Source organism: Bactrocera oleae, chromosome 4 (genome assembly GCF_042242935.1).
Source record: "Bactrocera oleae isolate idBacOlea1 chromosome 4, idBacOlea1, whole genome shotgun sequence".
Classification (NCBI taxonomy): Eukaryota; Metazoa; Arthropoda; class Insecta; order Diptera; family Tephritidae; genus Bactrocera; species Bactrocera oleae.
The window spans coordinates 53,853,882-53,870,404 of NC_091538.1; the positions used below are offsets into that span (position 1 = coordinate 53,853,882).

General features: G+C 32.8%; 1 long non-coding RNA gene across 2 annotated transcripts in view; it reads right to left on the bottom strand.

The window, feature by feature from the left end:
* Positions 1 to 988: 988 nt before the first annotated feature.
* LOC106619118 (uncharacterized) overlaps positions 989 to 16,523 on the bottom strand; it is a 38,996-nt gene continuing 23,461 nt past the window's right edge. The window contains exons 3-6 of one of the 2 annotated variants that reach the window (XR_004976641.2): positions 3,835 to 3,949; positions 2,877 to 3,733; positions 2,684 to 2,812; positions 989 to 2,612 (exon numbers count right to left, since the gene is read on the bottom strand). This is a non-coding gene — a long non-coding RNA (uncharacterized lncRNA). Of the gene's footprint in view, positions 2,613 to 2,683; positions 2,813 to 2,876; positions 3,950 to 16,523 lie in introns of both variants that reach the window. The other variant, XR_004976640.2, reaches the window with a different exon arrangement.

Consider the following 16,523-nt stretch of genomic DNA (forward strand, 5'->3'; position numbering starts at 1 on the left):
CTTAACATTCATTCGTTGGTCGTTTTCTTTGCCTTTATTTACCCGAACAATGTTGATTCTGTCGTCGCTTATTTGTGCGCAACAACGTTTCTTCTCTTTCGTTGTTTTCAGTTTTAAACTACTAAGTGCAGTGTTGCTGAACACGCAATATATATGTAATTATTTGTCGATATTTTTTGAAATTTGAACCCTGAACAGGGTATATTAAGATTACCACGAAGTTTGAAACCCCACACGTAGGAGACCTTATAAAGTACCTATAAATACCATATATAAATGATCAGCTTGAAAAGCTGAGTCTATTGAGCTATATCCGTTCGCTTTTCTTTCTGTCTGTATATACGCGAACTAGTCCTTCAGTGCTTGAGACATCAATCTGAAATCGATCTGAATGTTCGGCGAAAATTAAGTCCTTTAATGGAAATTTTCTTATTTGACAAGGTACCTTCACGAAAATTTGCATAGATTGTTGCCCATGGCAAAGCTATGAATACAGATTTAGTTATATGTACATACATATATTTGATAGAAGAAAGGATATTATGGTTTCGGTGCAGCCGAAGTTAACGTTTTTGTTTTATTGTTTAGAGGTATTTTGAATTTATCTTAACCTAATTACCCAATAGCGCTAGCAGAGATTTCTATTAACGTTTAACCGAAACTTTTATGTGCGTATAGTTGTTCATCCCTTTCTTATGGTACTCATAGCTTTAAGCATTCGGAAATGTACAATATATACGCGTCTTGCGCAACTAGGGTAATGCTAATGGTTAATTTATCTGTTAAATAACTGGCATAGCTAACGTATAAATCTGATAATACTACCAGAAATCCCAAATGAAATGACAAAGTAGTTAATTTTATTACATCATGCAGTTTATTTTAATCACGTTTAATATATGTACATATATTTGTTAAATCAATTATTAATTCATTGCTCTACATCTCAGTTAATACATATCTGTTTATGTTATACATACATACCAGTATAACTAAGTTATGTAATCATTTATGAATAAAATCGAAATTTTAAAATGAGATGTATGTGTTTTCAAATGAGGAACATAGTATTTACCATATATGTGATATAATCTGCATAAATCAAACAGAGAATCGGAAATCATTATAATAGGGAAATACAGTTTAAACGAAGGTCTAGACCAATTTCATTAAAATATCGTTCATTTTAATCAACATAAACGGTTTAACATGGGATCAAGTATATTGGGGCTAGGAGAAGGTCTCGACTGAGTATATTAAATTTTGGCTATACTCAAGTATATTCGAGAATATGTTGCGAAACCATTATACTACAAAGGTTGGGGTAACTCGAGGATCGATTTCACACATTTTTGGCATTAAACTATTGTATATGCAATACTAGACGTTAACTTAATATTACTAAGATATCTTACATATTAACCGACATATAGTATGAAGTCAACCGCAAGTTTGAAAATCCTTGTATTAGGTTTATTGGAGCTAGGGGAGTATTCATCCGATTTTACAAATTTTTAACAGGAGAGCACATTATTATCAGAAATAATTTTCTTTGAACTGCAATAATACATTTCACACATTGACCGATTTTTTCTGTTAAAAGTTCATATATATGCGAACTAGTCTCTTAGTTAGCACACGCCCCTATTTTCCCAAAAAGCTGCTAATTTGTCGGAATTGTTGATATTGGAGAACTATAGCATATAGTTGCCACACAAACTGAAGGATCTAATACATGTTCTTGTATGGAAAACTTTTTTATTTGAAAGATTATCTACACCAAATTTGGCGTGGACTGCTCAAGACAACGGTACAAACCCCGTACAAATTATTTTATTTGTGAAAGGTATTATAATAGTTTCAGTGTAACCGAACTTAAGTTTTTTTTTGTGCTTTATTTTTTAATATTCCATTTTGTTTAGAATCTTTCTTATTGTAATGACAATAAGTAAATTTGTTTTCAAATAAAAAATTGTTGAAGTATAATTATAGATACAAGTTAGTATTAATGAGGGTCAGGAGTAGTTTTCAAAGTACAAAAGTCTAGTAGGTGATATATTGAAAATATTCCACATTGACTACTGTCCAGCAGTTGGATTGTCAGTAGATTTTTATGAATGTCTAATCGACAGAGGTAAAAGCTAGAAAATTCATTAATAGTTTCTTTTACAAAAGGCACCTTTAGGTTTCGATGGAGGACGTCGATTTACATTTAGAAAATGCACCCAAACTAGGTCTACTCTATTCTGACAGGCTTTAATAATTTTATAATTTGATTCAGCTTAGCTGCCCCAGATTTAGATTCCATGCGACCAGATTGTCCTTAGTATTGCCTTATAAATGAACAGCTTGTTCTTTAGGCTGATACGAGATCTTGACCTTAGAAGCCAGTACACCTTCGCAAAACTTAACCATTGCTTTATTTTTATGAGTTTAAATTTAAGTTAATATAATTTTTATACAATTAAAAAGTGTTTTACAAAAATATTCGATATACTTTCAAAACGTTACATTTAATTGCTTTTTAAATGCACAAAAAAAAAATACAAATGGATGACGCGTCTTGAGTACTCTCTAATCCAAAATCAGGCTCATATGTACGATTTTCATAACTGCAATAAAAATAAATTTATTTTTATTTTAAAGTTTAGATAAAATCAGTAGAGCAAAACAAAGTACTCACATGTGGCCTCGGCAACTCTTTCAAATCGAGGAACACTATGTGTTTGACATGGTAAAGTTTTTGTTGTTGACTTGCCGCAAAAAGGCTGCTTAAATCAGTTGTCTAGCTGAACATGTTTACCATACCCAACTGTTAATTAAGAAATATATAAGGGGTGTTGTTCATATATACATATAGGCTGAATATTATTTACCACTAATCTTCTGCAGCGGTTTTTTCAGATTCGCTCCGAATTCAATGCGAAACTTTGCAAAGATTTGTCAACACTTGCGCTACTAATACGCTCGACGATCTAACATTTTGCGCAATATGGTCCGACCCCGTCGAAACAGCACTTTTCCTGGGTCTACCGTTAGACGACTTCGATCTTACCACCCAAGCGGGGATTAGGTAGCCAACGCCACTAAGCGCTCAACTTTATTGGGCAAATGCACTCATATTGACAAATCCGAATTCTTGCAGCGCAACTCAATAGCTTTCGGATCCAAATCCACTAACTCGCCATTATTGACACGCTCATCGGCGTAAACGTTTGTCAGTCGCTTATCCGAAACTCGTCAAATTAAGTTGAGAACTCCTTGACGGGACTTAGGCATTTGACTTTAAAGTAAATCGCATTCACCGAGACCAGTGTCAACATCTAGCTGTATTAAATTAGTGATTTTATTCTCTGTTTTGTTCTCAACTTAGGTATTTAATGTTAAGTTCATTAATATTAATTATTATGTGGCAAGTTCATTAAACTTTGCTGACCCATTAACATAGACCGGTTAGACGTGCGTTTCAATTCCCTTCTGCATTCGGGTCTTTATGGTGCGATTGTGTCAACAGTTGCCATTTGCGTCTTCGAGCTTTTTTTGCTTTTGCTGCTTATTATTGTTGTTATTGTCCTTTTGCTTTTGTGTTTTTTTATACATATTTGCTTGCAACAATTTACGCCTAATGAACCTTACGCACCTCCTTCCTCCGCTACTTTATTGCAAATTATAGTTGTCGGACGCGTTGTTAATTTACAGTTTTGTTTTGCGTGCGGCAAGGCGTATGAGTGACCTGCGATTTGGAGCACATTCTTTATAAGCCATTTATTTACACAGCATCCCATAAAGTAATGGGAAGTAAATATATAGAGGACTAATGATCTACATGCTGACCTAGATCTGGGCTTTATTTCGGCATTGTTGCTGCTGGTGACTGCAACACTCAACAGCTTTAACCAAGCTGTACTTTTATCACCGGAAACGGAAGGACTGGCGTTGCGATTCGTATCTGCGGAAGAAAATATGTAAGGATTATGTTTAAATATATACCGTATATTAACTTAAAATGTGGAAATATAATATTATACAAATAACAATATTCGATAGCTGAAGTAATTGAAATACTACACACGAAGACTCCTTAAAAGTCGGGTGGAGACTAAATGGATTGAATACTATAGTCCTGAGACTGAGGACTAATAGTAATCACCAAAGCGAAAAAGAAATACTACTTACTTCTACTAAGCTTCTTGTTTCTATAATACAATAATTATAAATTGTATCACAAATATATGTGACGTACAGCAGGCCTAGCACCAATTTTAGTTATGAATTATAAATTTCAATTCTTTTTAAAATATTTTTGCGCAACATTTATGAGTAGGCTTTGGTTTTCAGTAAATATTTGCTGGTTGAAGGGAACATCAATAGTATACTGCACACCTGTAACAATATTTTGGTTCGGCTGTATTTCACTTCCATTTGCTGGGCCCACACCTTTTCGCACACTTAGCCAATCTAATGTTATGTAAATATTGTTCAAAGAAAAAAATGTACATAAATATTTTGAGTGATTTAATAAAAAATATTAATAAAAAATATTAGGATTTGGCTTTAATTTATCAGTATTGGAATTTATCAGTGGAACTCCGCAGTGAGGGGTACTCTCTCCACTGCTCTGGATCTTGGTGGTAAACGCCCTACTTATAGAACTCGAGGCACAAGGCTGTCGGGGGTAGCCTATGCTGATGATATGCCGTCAACTCAAGTAAAACCGAAATGGTTTTTTTAACTTCCCGCTAAGAAAATGGAAAATTTTCTAAAAATCGGGAAGATATTGGTTTCACCCCATTTTGCAAAAATCGAGTTCTCAACAGATCTCGACGTTCTGAGGGTCGAGGAAGCTTCCCCGAACATTTCTACGATGATGTCCGTATGTCTGTATGTATGTGTGGATGTATGTGTGTGTGTGTGGATGTATGTGACCCTCTTATAACTATTAAACTGCTCAACCGATTTGAATAAACTAAACGGCATTCCAAAGGGTTTCATTGCACTTGAATTTCGTGTAAGTTTGGACCCAATCGGACCAGTAGATTGCGAGAAATCTCAAAAATAAAAATTTTTTAAAATCGTTTTTTTCGAATTTTTTCCAAACGACTTGACTGATCGACACCAAAAACTAATCAGTTCTAAACCTTGAAGAAACACATCGTTTGCCGCAAACCGGGTCGAAATCGGTTGATTTACTTGCTAGATATCGAAAACGAAAAATTTCGAAGAGCTCAAAAGCAGTGAAAAAAGCGAAATTTGAACGCCAACCGTTTTCCACATTTTTTACTAGGAGGTATAAGATCCCAAACGTGCCTCTCTCCTCTTTCGGGGGTTTACGACTTTAACCTGGTGATAAGGTGAGGGCATATCCTTGATATAAAGCTTTTTTTCTTCTGATAACTCATCCGCATTTAAGATTATGCATCAAATATTCTGTATTCATACAATACACCATGTACACAATGTCGTATGAACAACACCAAATGTAATATAAGGCACTTGTATGAATTCTCAATACATTTGATGCATAATTTAAGCGGCGTATAATTTTTAAAGGAATGTCTCCACGGAAAAAATAAGATCTTTTTTGTAGAGCGAATATTTTTTTTTACTAGAATATTACTTTTCCAAAGTTGTAGATTTATTTGCTTAATCCAAAATATCAAAAAATCCTATGCTATATACATGGGAAAAGAAATATAATTTAGGCACGATTTAAACTGAAAATAAAGATTTTGTTTACGTTGCTTTCTTGTTTTTAGAACAAGAACTGAAATTTCAAAGAGCGTTGGGGGAATTACAGCATGAAAATACTAAATAGTTCGAAGTATAATATTAACAAAAAGAAGCAAATAATAACAACTTTTATTAACAACAAAAGTTCAGCAAAACAAAATATAAAATCAGGTCAAAAAATCCTTTATATTTTTAATCCTTTATTATTAAATGTAAATGCTTTTTCCGATCGACATGAAAATACGTACACAAAAAGGCAAGAAAATATTACAAATGGGTTATTTCTGTTACAATCGTCTTTAACAATTCTACAATATTTGCGAGCGATGCGCCAGCGTTGCGTATACGCAACATGACACAGCATTCCTAGGAGCCGGAAAAATATAAATTAATTAATATAAATTTTTCAAGACTAACAAAAAGCCTCTCTATTGATTATACTAAAATAAATATTTTTCACGCAGAAACGGTAAAAAATGGGCACTGCATAAAATTTGTTGAAAAGAAGAAGAGTAAGGACATGGGTTAAAGAAGAACTCACCAACAACACAGCAGAAAATTAAATTTGAATATTACGTTGCGCTCGAAGTCGATAAAGTGAAAAATACTGAGAATGTCACAAAGGGATGATATTAACAAAATTATGTGTCAAAAACTCGCACGCCTAAAATGATGGGAGAAGTTGTAATAATCTTGTAATTGAACACAGCCACGCACACACAAATAAATAAAAAACATGTATGGTATAAGTGAGTTGTTAATGTGCACAAGTTATTGCAAATTTTTATTGATTCTGCATTCGCAACGATTAGGAACGGGCATTAAATTTGTGCGCATTGAAAGCTGCCAAGCAAAACCGCAAATATACGCACTCGCTCTGTCATTTGAATATTTTATTGAGCAGACTGCAGCTGGAACTTGCAACAGCTACCCGAAATTATTTTACATTTTTGAGTCGATTTTTAAATATTGGTCAAGGCTATGTTACAATCTCCACATAAATTGTTCAGATCGGGTTCTTATAGTATATAGCTGCCATTCAATTTTTTAATACGACTTGAAAATGTTTTATATCAAACAACGTTGATAGAAATAGCTAGAAAAAGATTTCCGTTAGATGAAAACCGTTGCGCTATTACGGTTTCAGTTTTAGCTATACATATAGTTGCTTTTAGAAATGCAGTATTTTATGAAAATTTTTCGGGACAGATAAAAACAAAGGGGCATAATACGGTCTATCGAGGCATCATCGTTGTTAGAATAAAAATGTTTGTTGGAGAGTGGACTAAACAGTATATATATTCTTATTTTCCAAAGGAAGAAAAAATTAACTTTCTATAACAAGACAAAAAAAAAACAACTTTCAAAAATTTTTATAAAATATTTTGAAATTTATTAATTTTATATTCCCTTATAAATACACGCCACATACGCCAGTGTGTGTCACTTTGAATTGCGGTTAAGCCTCTTTTCAAAAGAGCATTAACACGAATAAAGCTTTAGATTTCTTCTAACCAACTAAAATACATATGTACATATATTCTATGATATTGTCACCATAAACATTTTATATTTTCTTTTGAGTACCACTTTCCGCTTACTTGATTCCGGGAAAATTATTCTGGTTTTTAAGGCAGATTATTATTAGCAGCGAGTTGAAGTCACTTGACTGACTGCTTGACTGAAATCTAGGGTTGCGCGTGACGCATTTTCAACCGGATTTGTAGTAATAAACACACACAAATTTACATATACATACAAACATTTGGTACATACTTTCTATTTATGCAAATACGTGCCAAAATCGACTCGCACAAAATTTAAACGCTTTTTAACATAAAAGACACGCACATACATACACACCTATTTAAATACATATGTATGTAAGTTTTATGCTTTTACCGTGCAGCATCCGCTTTCAATATTTTTTTCCAACCAGATTGTGTGTGCGACTGCCTTACGTGTGTGTTATTAGGTTTCCTGCATAAACTCTGATTTAGTCAACCGGGGACATATTTTAGGGAAAGCGACAAACAAATATGGTTTTCTTTTTGTAACACCGCCAAAATTGGCGTGTAGAACAAGAAAACTGCAGCGTAAGACAAGCATATAGATTAGGGTATATGTTATATTCAAAGTTTATTGTTTTTTTTGCAAGTTTCCTCTGAAGTTACAGTTTTCGCCCTGTAAAAAAGATGCAACGGAAACATGTTCTTTATTTTCAATTTTATATTTTTTGATCTTTTGCAATACAGTTTTTTATCTTCAAAGTTAATCTATAACTTTAAAGAAGTGATACTTTCACACAAAATTCCGCGCTATGAAAAAGGTCTTAGTAATTTTTTCATACAAACATTCCTTAAAAAGTTATACGCAGTTTAAGTTATGCTTCAAATGTACTGTACTCATATACTTGCAGTACAACATGTCGTATGAGCAACACCAAATGTACTTGTATAAGGCACTTGTATGAATGCTCAGTACATTTGGTGTATAACCTCAACCGCGTATATCTTTTTAAGAAACGTTTTTATGAAAAAAAATCATTAAAACTTCTTTTGTGGAGCGAAAAATTTTAAATTAGAATATCAATTTTGACTTACTTTACTTACTCACTTAATGAAAAATATCAAAAAATCCCATTTTATATATATGTGGGAAAAGAAAAATCATTTAGGCATTGTTTCAATTTAAAATAAACAGTTTGTTTATGTTGTAACCTTATTCTTCGGGGAAAAACTGAAACTTCAGGGGGCGTTTGCAAAAACAATTAACTTGGGAAATACCGGAGACCCTAATACTTGTATATCTACATATGTATGTTAATTTGTGTGTATACGTGAAATTCGACCCGCTCGTACTTGTTCATTGTAAACTCTATTATGTATTTTTTTTCTCGGAATTTTTTAAATCCACTCTCGTTCGCCATGGCGCCCGCATGATTGCGATTTTCATGTCTTTATTACGCCAGTTTTCTATTATTGAAAAGTGATGCTTTCGTGCCTTTAAAGCGGTGACAAAATTCGAAATTGATTAAAATGTGTCTTTAAAATATCTAATAATAATGATAATAAAAATTTTCGTTACTAGACGAAATTCGCAACTGATTAAATCCGATAATGTTGTTACTTTCAGATTAGTTTATATTATAGTTGACCATGTCTCTTTGCTTGTATACGATTATATTTTTTAATATCAGCAATATATTGTAAACTTTAAAATCAGTGGTCTAAGGTGATGGGTATTAGTGGCTGGTTATTTTATATATTGACAGATGAATATGGTGAAAGGTCAAAGGATTGAGAACCTCGTTTTCGGTACAATAGCGGTAGCTTACGATACGAACCGATGAAGTAACTATGTTATTCGATCCAAGTACTTGAGCTATTTATTTTATGTGTGGCCCCCTTTCATCGAATTACCGCTATATCTAGAGGACAACATTGGAATAAGTATTGTACAACAAATGTAGTTCAAATCAATAAGGTATGTACTTTTGAAGAAATTAAATGTCATTTAAGAGTTGGCGGTGCCATACCGGCAGTATTCAATTATTTAACATATCTATCGTTTTTATCATTGTTTTTAACATTTCTGACGTTATTATTTGATTAGTTATCTCACCTTTAGTTATTTCGAAGACATCTTTTGGTTGAAATGGTTATGGTTCCTAACCGACATTGATCACTTTCATATTATATCATTTAATAACATATACATTTTTTTAGGTACTCGTTTAATATATATATGTGTACGTAAAATCTGGAAGTGTAAGGCTGAGAGTTATTTTGTAGACTGATACAGAAAGAGAAGGAAGAAAATATTCTTAGAATAGTTCAGAGACTCCTTAATATCACAACATCGTAACTAAGGGGCTCATACAAAGCTCGTCTTCAGTTTTTAGGAATAATTCTTTTCAGTAAGACAATTGTGTTCAAAGTTGAGTCAACATTTAGTTGATAATACGTACTTAGCTGCTTTTAATCCTGATCTTGAACATCTAAATCTGATTCAGAAGAGGTTATTCAAGTTTTCCAGAGCACTAGTATTAGGAACCAAATTTTTAGTAAGATTAAGAAAATGTATTTTGGTAATTGCTTTTCGTTGTAAGTTGAATCTTGGTGTTAGTGCAAAAGAACTTTCGTTTTATAGCCAAACTCAACCTTTTACTAGCCGTGGAGCATTATTGATATCTGCTTTCGCTAACTGGTGTTATCTGTTTGTAACATGTATATTTATTATATTAGGTTTTTCTAAAGAACGAAGTTACGAGTATCATAGCTATAGTCTATAGGTATTTAATATAATATATCGACAATAATCGATCATCTCTTGCCGCTCATCCTTGTAAGGATTTATGTAGCCGCTGGTTTATGATTAAAAGCATTGAATGACTCTTGACTTTAAAATGAACGCAACAGGCATGATCTCTTAGATTTTGTTTTTAAATTTAGTCGAAGCTTAGCAGCTCTGAACAATGGACTACATTTGAGTTCATGAGAGATGGAATGCAAATTTAGGCACATTTTTATATTCGCTGATATTTTCAGCCAACTAAGATAAACTCTTAAATTTTAAAAGCAGACTTTCTGATTGCGTTAAAAACCTAGAAAGGAAGGGATAAAAAGAAAAAGAGTCTCCATATGGTGATGTAAACTGTGGTATGTATTAACCACGTCTAACAAAATGTGAGTGCGGGTTTATATTCATATTTGTGAGCATTAAAAAGTAGCTGACATATTTCATATTTGCATCGTTGCAACACACACACATGTGTTTGGATATATACATACCTAGCTACGTCTATATGTTTATAAAATGAAGTGCCGGCCGTCAATTGTACAAATATTTTAAGTCATTCAAATGCACACACAAATTCCCACATACACATACATATATGTTTACATGTGTATGTTTTCGTTTGAAATGCACTTGATGTGAGTGGCGAGCAGGCGGCGGTTGTTGCGGCTTCCCTTTGTTTTGCTGCATTTCATTGGTGTATGCATATGTATGTCAGTAAAATGAACAAAGTGGACAGACGGATAGGCGGATGGATAGACGTACTAACGGATGAGCGTACATAGATGGAAAGCCGGAGAAACACGTGCTCGGTAAGTTGTTAATAATGCAAGAGCAAAGTGGTGATTAAAGTGCAATGGTCACTTTAGTAAAAGACAAAAATACAAAAAAGAATTACAACATCAACAACAATACCAAAAAACAATACAAAATTTATTATAATAGCAATAATGTGCGTTGAAGCCAACAGTATTTTTCGGCCAATATTTGAAATTTTTGACAAAACTAGGGGAGATTGCATATTTTTAAATTAAATTCCTTTTTCGTTTCTAGCCTTCATAATATTTCCTTTGAAAATTTTCACTTCAGCTAACTTTTTGTACTAAGCACTAAACATTAGTCCATTCGAGTTTAAAGTAAATATTTCGGGTACTAAACTAGGCACCTCAATAAAACTATGTATATATATATGTAAGTATCATAATTTTTTTATCTGATACTAAAAATGATAAAAATTAACAATTTTGTCAAAAAGCTATGCACGAAATTTAACGAAATTTTTTTTTTATAAAGCTGTAGAGAATCCGCGAAAAAGATAATTTAAAGTTCGACTTTGCTTGAACTTAGCTTTTCCTAACTTGCTTTTCCATTATTTTAAGCACTTTGGCACTCCATTTTATTATACTCAAAATTTGTAATACTCTTACTTTCTACTTTATTTATATATAGGGACACATTTCATTCAATGTGAAGAAGTTCATTCCTACAGAAACGAAATTTTTTTACTATTTTTCATGTAATTTTTTAACAGGAAATACGAAAATCACTTGTACAAATAAATTTATTATAAAATGTTTTTAAAAATGTTACTGTTTTATATTATTTGCTTAAAATTTTGAGTTTTGAATTACTAATTACTCGACTGTAGTGATTTGAGGTCAAGAAAAAAGTTAACAAATACAAATTAGACCATAAACAGGCTAGGTATAAAGCAATTTACTTCTGGTTAAATAAAAAAAATTTTATGTTTTTATTAACCACCATACTTGTAGTATATATAAATTTAAAAAAATATATATATATTTATGCGCTTTATTAAATTCCCTGTATAACCAGTGACACTTTATTCTTCTTAATTATTTTTTGCCCTTCCATTTAACAATTTATAATTTAAGGTAAGCGCATTTTCGTTGCAAAGTGAGGGAGTAAGTGATATAATATATTCAATTAAATACACGTGGGAAAAGTATGAAATAACCAGTGGTCAAGTGACCCACCAATGCAACTGTGTATTGGTGTATAAGTGAGTTGCAGTTGATTACAGCAATCAGCTGCTTTCAATCTCTCAGACTTTATCATCATTTTCAGCTACTTTAAGCTGATTACAATCTCACATGCATATGCTCTTCAACTTAACCACTACCCCAGCTACTCCATTGACAACATCGCTACCATTATATAGAGTCTATCAACAAGAACGACGTAATGCTAAAATGATATAAAACACTAAAATTTTGTAAAAATGGGTTTAGTTTCTTTTTTTGTTTTGCAGATAATTTTATGCTATTTAGATTTGAAGAAAATGTCGGTCAAACGCATCATTTTATAACGCACGCTATTGATGGTAACGACATTTCCTGCATCATTCCGATAGAATCCGTTATACTGATATGATAAAATGGCAAACCATACTGACCACAGTTGCAAAAAAAATTTGACACAAATCAGTAAACAAACGTGGCCGCCACCAGCTGTCAAATCACGTCATCCCTACTGGTAGACACTGTACATGCCCTTATAAGTGCGCGTTGTATGACAACTTTTGCATGTTGTTGTTATTTATTAGCCAATAAGCCGATTATATCAGTGTCCGGGACAGCTCGCTCGGTACCGCGCTATACTTGTATGTAAAAAACAATTTGTCAGCAAGTCGAAAAACCAGCGAACGAGTGAGCGAGCGTTCATTTGAAGTTCTTAATGAAAAGTACAATAAAAACGGTTAAATTATGGGAAGAGAAAACAGCGAAAAAAGCCAAACTCCAAGTGCATAAAATACCAAAAATTGTAAGCGATGAAGAGCATTTAAAGTTGAGTGATAATAGCAACTCGAGGAATAGTTAAAAGAAAATATAATTTTGTTTGTGTATATTTATATATCTATCTAGGTTTTAGATTTTAAAGTGACTCAACTACTTTTAAAAGCTAAAATATCATTATTAACAGTAAAATATATTTTTTTATTTTGAGGGTCGCGAGGTTGTGACAACTGTCAAATATTGAGAGACATGTAGTGTTATAACTTAAAGTTTTTAAAAATATGCAAGACAAATGTGCTTGATGGCGAAATAATGTTTAGAAACTTATACACCAAAAAGGCACACCAACAAAAGCAGTTCGTTACACTGAAAGAAGTAAATCGAAACACTAAACCATCTCTCAGAGCAGTCATCAGCATGGCATTGTGATTGCAACAGCAGAAAACAAGTTCCAGGTATTTTTGGGGAATACTGGTGAGTTGTTAGTTCTTGAGCAGGATGAAGTCCATGTTGTTTACGATTACGTTCACCTGACCGACCCAGCAGTCTTGGAAACAGATCATTACGACCATCTTATTAGATGGTAAAATAGGCGACTGTAGGTTAATATAGCTAAAATGCTTTAAAGAGCGATCTTTACTAAATTTGAAAATCGAAAGAGATGAGAGAATCACTCTTCATCAAACTTTTCAGCTTCTGACGGCTGAAGGTTTTCTATGCCGTACTTGTTAAGGCTATCTTTTTCGAATGAAAGATCGAAGATGGAACTTAACACCAATGCTAGACTTGCTAATATGGGGTTACTTTAGATGTTGCATTATTATTAGGTTCATAAAAAGATGGAGAATATTAAAAACAGAACAGACAAAAGATAAAAAATATTAATTATAATAATAAAGTAAAATAAAAATTCGGAAACGATTTGTGTAAGGAGTGAAGTTTTTAAAGAGTTCATATACAAAATAGCATATGAACAGCACGGCGTATGAGTAACATTTTAAAACTTGTGCAAGTATATTGGCAATCATTATGAAATGTTGGCACTATTTTAACCAAAACTAACCAATTAAATTAATTATATCAAAAAATGTTTAAATTCCATAACCATTTTAATTAATTAAAATAACCGATGATAATTTTCATTTGAGTATATTCGTTTCATTGAATATTTTTTTTGAACATTTTCAAATATAATGACAAAAACAACATCAGCTTGTAGCATGTCGCGTGTCGCACATTGTGGCAAGACATTTTCTGCTAAAAATCACTGCTAGCAACCAATTAATACCAACGTTCAGCAACCGAATTGTGGTGGTACCACCCACCATTAACTTATTTAACTGCTGAATAATTGCATATTTGAATAATTTGTACGCGAACAAGGGCAGCTTGAGAAGGCAATGAGTTAAAATGTGAGCTTATTTAAAAAAGGTAGCAACAAATTCGAGTAATTAGTTATAAGTAAGCTGTAAGTTCTGCGATATGCTATAAGTCGTTACCAATGATTTCTAACTTGCAAATGGCAAAATGGATCTAAGATACTATTGTCGAAATTTTCTCGTGAAAAATTACATTAATAAATCAAGGGAAGAGCTTCTATTTCAGTATTTTCAGAAAATCTAATGTGAACACGTCTGATACCAAGCCAAGTTTCAGTTCTAAGTTTGTCAGAGAATATTTTAATACTCTTCTATTCTTACTTCAGATGATTGATTTAGCGAAAATATATCAGCAGATTTTGTTGAAAAACTGCTTTTTTCAGGACTTATGATACGTACTTAAAGGTACTAGATCATTATTGTTGCCTTAGTTTGGCTCTTCACGAAAACTAGTTAGCGCCAGATCCGAAAAATTCAAAAAAAATAGATATTTTTTTATTGTAATCGGACATTGCCCCGGAATTTCGGACCACCCGAAGTACATACATATATCTAGTATAAAAATATTATTTGTGAAAATCCATCAGCTTCGCAAAAGCTAATAAAAATGTGTGTCATTGAGTTTCATATGAGTGAAGTTTAAAAGTATATTTTGAGACGAATGATGCAATTGCTGAGCAGGACTTGGGTAGTAGCAACAACCCTAGAGTTAATAGTTGATTTGTCCAAATAAATAAAAGCTTAACATTTTAAGAAATCTGGTCAATTTAGTTACGCTAGTTAACGGAATTTTTTCTATAACAAAAATATATAAACATATTTCCCGATACTGAAAGGTTTTAGTGACCAATTGACAGGAGCAGAGTTCTACCTAAGTTTAGAAAAAATCTCTGCTTTATCAAACTACCATGTTATATTTGTGATTGTGATTAAATACATAAGCAGGAGGTGAAGAAGTAAGAGCATCGACGGGAGACTAAATGTGGCGAAATATAGAACCTCAGAGTGCAGCGTAGTGCAAAACTGCTTAACTATTACCATGAAAGCTGATGCAAAAAGTACAAAAATACAAAAAGTTGCACGAATACTGAGAATCGCAAGAATGTAACGGTACACTGAACTTTTGTGGCGGCTGCAACTCCTATGGCAACCTTTGTACCAGTTGCTGCAGAAAACAGACTCTTATCCTGGCTACAACTGCTGTGGGTTTCATTTTGCTGCAGTTGAATTTTAGGAACCACTCTGTAGATTCTGCGACAATCACACAGGCATAGACACACATATGGTAAATAAGAAAGAAAACAGAAGCGTAAAAAACGCTACAAATAACTGAGAATCACAGTGGGGGGCAGGGACTGCGGGGCAGGTTGTGGCGCTGTGACAGCGGCGAATGGTTTGCCAAATACGGTGTAGCTGGTTAAGTACTAGGAATTGTGCATATAAATAAAAATGAAACATCATGTAAACGCTTGTAATTTTTTATATTTTCTCAGACGCAGTGTAGAGTGGAGGCAGAAAGGGTTGGTGGTATAAATGAAAGTGGAATTAATCACTGGGAAACATTTTTTGTATGTTAAAGAATAAATATTTTGTTTGCATATGATGTATGTATTGAGAAAGTAGTAAGACCTAGGAAAGACCATAATGACATTTTTATACCCTGAACAGGGTTTATTAAGTTTGTCACAAAGTTTTTAATACCCATAAGGAATCGTCGAGACTCTATAAAGTATTTACGAGGTCTTGCATGAATAACTTTTTTATTTGTCAAGATGTCTTAACGCAATTAGGAATAGCTTATTGTACAAGGCTGTACAACTGTACAATCTTCGAGCAAATTTTTTTTTTGAGCGATCAAAATCAAGTGCTTGTATGAAAAACTTTGTTTTACTAACGAAGTGTGCAACCGAAGTTAACGCTTTTTCATGTTTTTTTTTAAATATAATTGGCCTTTAAGAATCTGTTGCATGAGTATTTATATATTATATTATATGAAAAAAAGCATATACCCCATACATCTACGGCAACATTTATAAGAAAATCTAAGTTTAAATATACTAAGTCTGTTTTGAGATAAAAAATATAATTTTTTATACAATTCGATGGACTAGAATTCGAGCGTTTTAATATCGGAATTTCAGTCAAATCTAGAAGTGAAATCTGCTGCTGAAAATGTGGTTAAATTTTTAAGAATTGATAAAAAAGTTTGAACGAAATATTTGAGTTATGATCAAGGCCTTGAAACCAAATTGGTTCAGAAGTTCACAGTAAGTTTTTGGACTAACATAATATTCTTTGCTCTCTGAATGGTTGCAGTCCATGAGAAGAAAGATGCCTGCATATAAAGGTGATAGGTAAA